Raw genomic sequence first — 5,760 nt, 5'->3', positions numbered from 1 at the left:
ACATGCTTGACAGGTGCCTCAAGCTTAGGCAAAGAAGACACCATTTCAGATTTCTGCAAGCGCAGCAAACTTGCAAAATTCAGATGACCAAAACGTGCATGCCACAGTTTTGCATTTGAAATAGCCTGCGTATCCATAATAGCACATGCTGAATCCTCTACACATTTGCCATCCATATTGAGCTTATACAGCCCTCGACATAGTGAACCAGATGCTACAATGATGTCACCACAAGAGAGATCATGAACAGTACATCTGTCATCCACAAATTTTACAACCAAACCTGTTTTGGCAAATGCGGAGACTGACAGCAGATTCTTTTTGATCCCTGGCACATACAATGCATCAAAAAGTGTAAAGGTGTTGCAATTTGCAACATTCAGCACAATCTGTCCAACTCCTTTAACGGGCTAAGAGGAGTTATTGGCACAAGTGACAGTATTCCCTGTGGGAGCAGACTCAAGGAAAGTGAATAAACTGCGCTGCGAGGTGATATGCTTAGTGGCACCACTGTCAAAGTACCATACATCTGAATCTACTGCAGACATACATGTGTCATGCAAAGATGGGTCATAACTGCACTGCGTATTGAATGCCCATTCTGTATCTTGAACAACATTAGCAGATTCATTGTTAGAAGGAGAGGCATCTGCAACAGCCATACCAGCCTCTTTCTTCTTAGCCTCTTTCGCAGCCAGCTTAGGACACGCTTTGATGACATGATCATTTCCCTTACAGTACTTGCAAAATGTCTTCTGTTTGTCACCCTTCTTCTCATCTTTGTCTTCCTTCTTTGGTTGCGCAGCATTTGCAGATTTCTGCTTACTAGAAGAAAAGCCAGCTTTACCTTTCCCACTTCTCTGACTAGCAACGAAAGCTTGATCTGCGACACGCATAGTATTCCTGTTTTGCCTTGACTGGTCTTCTTGCAGCAAAACAGAAACTAACTCCTCAAATGATAAGGCATTGGGATTGCCTTTCATCATCAAGCGAAGAGTGGAAGCAAAACCCTGATAAGAATCTGGTAGACCATTCAAAACAGTCTGCACAAGTGAACTGTCTGACAGGATTTCATCTGCAGAAATGAGCTGCTCTTTGAAATCCTTGATCTTTGTCAAAAAGCTATCCATAGAATCACCTTCGTTCATATGCTCACTCTCCAACTGTTTTCGGAGGTAAGCAACACGAGCCTCATTTCTTGCCTGATACAATGTGGCAAGTACATCCCAAGCATCCTTAGAAGTCCTGCAGGAGCGAATATGTGGGATAATGGTACGTTTGACAGACAGCGCAATCAAGGCATGAGCCTGCGCATCTCTACCATCCCAACGAATCTGCTCTGCTGAAAGTGGTGGTTCTCGAACAGCTGCTACAGCACTTGTGCCTGCACCATCATCAACAGTACCTGTTTCTGATGTGTTTGCAGCATTCCCAGCCACAATAGGACGTGCATCAATACCCTGCACAATGTTCCATAACCCCTTTGCTACCAATACATGTCGCATCATATATGCCCACAATGGATAGTTGGTGCCATCCAACTTATCCTCAGCAGCCAACATGCGGAATACATCATTGTTGTCAGCCATGGCCAATGACTGTACTACTAGATGTAAATGCTGTCTGTAAGAGGTAAACCTGTATAAAATCGACCTGTGCTATGTAGCACAGCCCAAAACAGACGAATGGGCACCTGTCCTGCAGATTTTAATCCTGACAGAAAATCTGCACAGTAGGACGATTTTGCCTGCGCAGTACTTGGAATGCAAAAACGGAGGGCGAAATGACTTCAGATCAAAATTCTGAAACTAACCTGCAGACGCTCGTGAAACCTCGTCGCAATCGGAGGAGATGAAGCGGCAGGTGCCGGTGATGCTGCCCGGGAGGAGGAAGCCTGCTCTGATACCAATTGTTGGAATTAGGGTTGCAGGAATGCACACACAACTTCAAGAAGATGAGGAAGCTTGAGCACAACACAGTAGTGTATTATGAGTGCCAAAAATGAAAGATAACCAGTCCTAGAAGATAATGGGCGTATATACAATGCACGGGGGAAAAAACCTCCTAGTGAGGGAAAAAGTGCCCCGGCGGTCCTAAGTGTGTTCACACACATCACTACTATAATATGGTAACAACTCTCACTCTCTCTGTCTCACTCTCTTTGCTCTCTCTCTCTCTCTCTCTCTCTCTCTCTCTCTCTCAAAAGTCATATCCACGCTGAGATGATCCACTTACAAAGAAAACATCTCTCTTAATTCCACCAAAAATGTAAGGCTCTTATTTAGGAGCACATGAAGAGCTAACTCCATACCTCGCCATGTTGTCCCATCTGGGTCTCTACCACCCCACTGCATCATGTTGCAAGGATCAATGATATAATCAGGTGAAAAAGGTTGTGTATAGTTTTCTTCAACTATGATCATAAAGGTAGCAAGCGACAAGGGTATGTGTTTACAACAGTATGAGATATTTTTTTTAAAGCAAAAAGTGATTCTCAATGGAGACCTCTATGGTTAGTGTTGCTTCACTCTCGTCTAAAGGCCCTTCCAATCTATGTTGTACATCGTACATTCACCACGGTATCTAAGGAGAATCCATACCGCTCAACATGAGCTATAATGGTTGGCACTTGACACACAGTAGCAATGACAATACTAGAGCCATTGTGGTCTAAGATGGTCTCACAAATATGAACCAATACATGCTCCTCTCCATCTATGCGACATTAAGTATTGTTTTGTTGGTTCTCGAAAGAATAGCTTGTATTTTGAATCTAAATTGTCAACTTAACTATCTGGCTATAGAATGCTGTTGGATGATGTAATTAACTTAATGTCATGTTGTTTGTAGGATATCAACGATGCTTGTGTGTCGCACATGTCAACCACTAATCTAGCAGAAACAAAGTATGCAAGTTAGTTAGTAGGAGAGGGTTTAGGGGAACCATCTCTTTATATGATGTAACTATTTCAGAACTCACTAATGCCCTCTTTACAATCCACAAAGTAGCATGCATTCATGCAAGGAAAATATCACCACAGACTAGGCCCTACAATAACCAAGTTGATGGAGAAGGCCAAAACATCAAAAGCTCCAATTCTATCAAGCACTCCACAAATTGATGGGGGGAGAAGTCTATGGCACACCAATGCATGTGCAACCAGACTTTTTGGATAGTAATATTACTATTAGTCGCCGGCGTGGAAAACCCACAGTTATAAATCTTGAGGAACATAACTCATCACATTGTCCAGAGTATGTCACAGAAAACCAACCACACGTAAGAAACAACGTAGGAGATTAAGCTTTCCACCCACTTTTCCTTCAATTGTTGATGGTTAAAAAAATACAAAGGGAGAGACAACTGAAGCAGAGCACTGTAGGAAATTGTGGAGAGTGACATACATGATTCAATTTGGGCTATACGTCAAACATCTCTACATAGCAAGGTAACTTGCCCAGGATGGTTAGGTGGCCAAGATGGCAAGTGCAAAAAGAGCATCAAGAACTAATCTAGCTCCTTCTTTCTACAGTATGAGAGAGTGGTTCGGGGGGCAAAGGCGTCACTTCATGTGGTTTTGTAAACAATAGTGTGGATCATACTTGGAGAGTATGTAACACCATCTGTCAATCACCTGCTAGACTCTTGGTTGTTTGGCCCTAGTGGAATGAGGTACAAACCTAACTGTGAAGATGAGATTCGAGAATTGGAAGCAAGTGGGTTTGTTTTAAAAAATGAAAAATGTCGAGAAGCAAATGATATAGGCCAATGGTCAACAAGGTATAAAAGTGGCATATCAGATATGGAAGCAAAGCGAATAGATTCGGTAATTTCAAGTACAGCTATACGATCTTTGAGCATTTGGTCACTAAAGTTGGGCAAATGAAAGTTTTTTGAATTGAGACAGAGGAATCACTAAGGCCCAATGAAAAATAGCGGGTGACTATGGGAAAGAATAACTCATGCAGATGTCTCGATTTTAAATAAGGGTAGGTGCTGGACGACTATATTGTGCATGCAATCACCTTTACTTTGTATATTTGCATATCTTTGGGTTAGATGCAAACCATAATATGTTTATACATCAACCCACTCTAAAAAAGAGAACCTAATGAGAATGTTCAATAGTAGGAGAACAATGTGAAAAGGACCTAGTATTGTTGATGACATTGTACTGTAGTTTTGAAAAGATCCTTCATGTTGTAATAATAAAATATCTGACTATTTTTTATTTATTTTATTTTTATGTTTTAGCAAGACAATGAATACGGTTATATGTCAATGCCTTGAATATGTTAAAAAAAAGTGGATAGACATGCATCTACTTTTCTAAATTTAGGGAAAAGCGAAGCACCTACTTTTCTAAATTTAGTGGGTAACCATGCAAAGTTGCTTTTTTCTTCTTCCTTTGTGTATCTATAAATTTGACCCCTTCCTCTTACTTTAATCCTCAATTCCAAATCTTGTTGCCTCCATCTCCCTCTTGTTGCCTCCCTAGCCCTCTCATGATTGTATTTCTCTCCCTCTCTATTGTTCTTTTCCTTACAACCCTTGTGACCATCAACTACTTTTGTTCATCTCTAATGGCTTCTTCTAATGTCCCTAGTTATACCCTCAAGGAAACCCTGGAAAGGGTTTGCAAAGATTTATGCAATAAAACGGGCGGAGATGCAACAAAACATCTCAGAATCACTACAGAGGCCCGCATTCTTTAGACAAAGCAAAGATGCTAGAGAATGAGCCTATTGACTTTGGATATTTGTTTGTGTGTAACATGAAGATTGGACATGCCATCGATAATTGAAAAAGTTTTGGATATATTGTTGTAGAAACAAAGGAGCCCTTACGAGAGGAGTTAAAGAATAAAGTGCCCCAAAAAGTGTATAGGTGTAGGATCCATAAAAGTTATAGTATGTTTTCAATTTTAAACAATGTTAGATTTTAGTAGCCCATGTAGTAACTTGTTTTGGAATAAAGTGGTTTCAACTATAGATCGCCATGTGTTTTGTATTAATTATGGATTATTATTATTATGATTACTTATATCAAATTCTTGGCTTATTTTATGTTTTGAATAGCAATGTCATGTTCTTATCTCTCTCACTCCCTCTCTCTCTCTCTCTCTCACTCCCTCTTCCTCTCAAATAAGTAGGCCATGATCTCAATCACAATTGGAAATTATTGACCTTAATAAATTTACATTCTTCACTACTTCTTACCCAAGGCATAGTAGATAGATTATTTTTCTAAATCTTGATATTGTGCACCTTGTTAATTGTACTCATATGCAAAGATATGCCGTCACATGAATAGGCTTTAAATGCTATGAAATCACATGTAAAGAGGATATACTACCATGCCATCCCATGCACATATAATATCTAGATGCAAGAACATTTGGATTAAGAGATTATGTATAGGGAGGATGGGACAAGAAGAGAGAGGGAGGGAGGGAGAGAGAGGCAGGGTGAGAGAAGGAGAGAGAGGGAGGGTGGGATAGTGAAAGGGAGGGAGGAGGGTGGGAGAAGAAGAGAGAGGGTAGTGTGGGGCTAGGCGATGGTGGGAAAAGGAGAGAGAGAGGGAAGAGAGTGGGAGAAGGAGATAAGGGAGGGAGAGAGAGGGAGGGTGGGAGAGATGAGAGTGAGGGAGGGTGGGAAAAGGAGAGAGAGGGAGGGTGGGAGAGAGAAAGAAAGGGAGAGAGAAGAGAGAGGGAGGGTGGTTGGGAGAGATAAAAGAGAAGGACGATGGGAGAAGGAGAG

Source organism: Cibotium barometz, chromosome 59 (assembly GCF_041138505.1).
Source record: "Cibotium barometz isolate CiBa-2024 chromosome 59, ASM4113850v1, whole genome shotgun sequence".
Classification (NCBI taxonomy): domain Eukaryota; kingdom Viridiplantae; phylum Streptophyta; class Polypodiopsida; order Cyatheales; family Cibotiaceae; genus Cibotium; species Cibotium barometz.
This window is presented reverse-complemented; position numbering follows the sequence as displayed.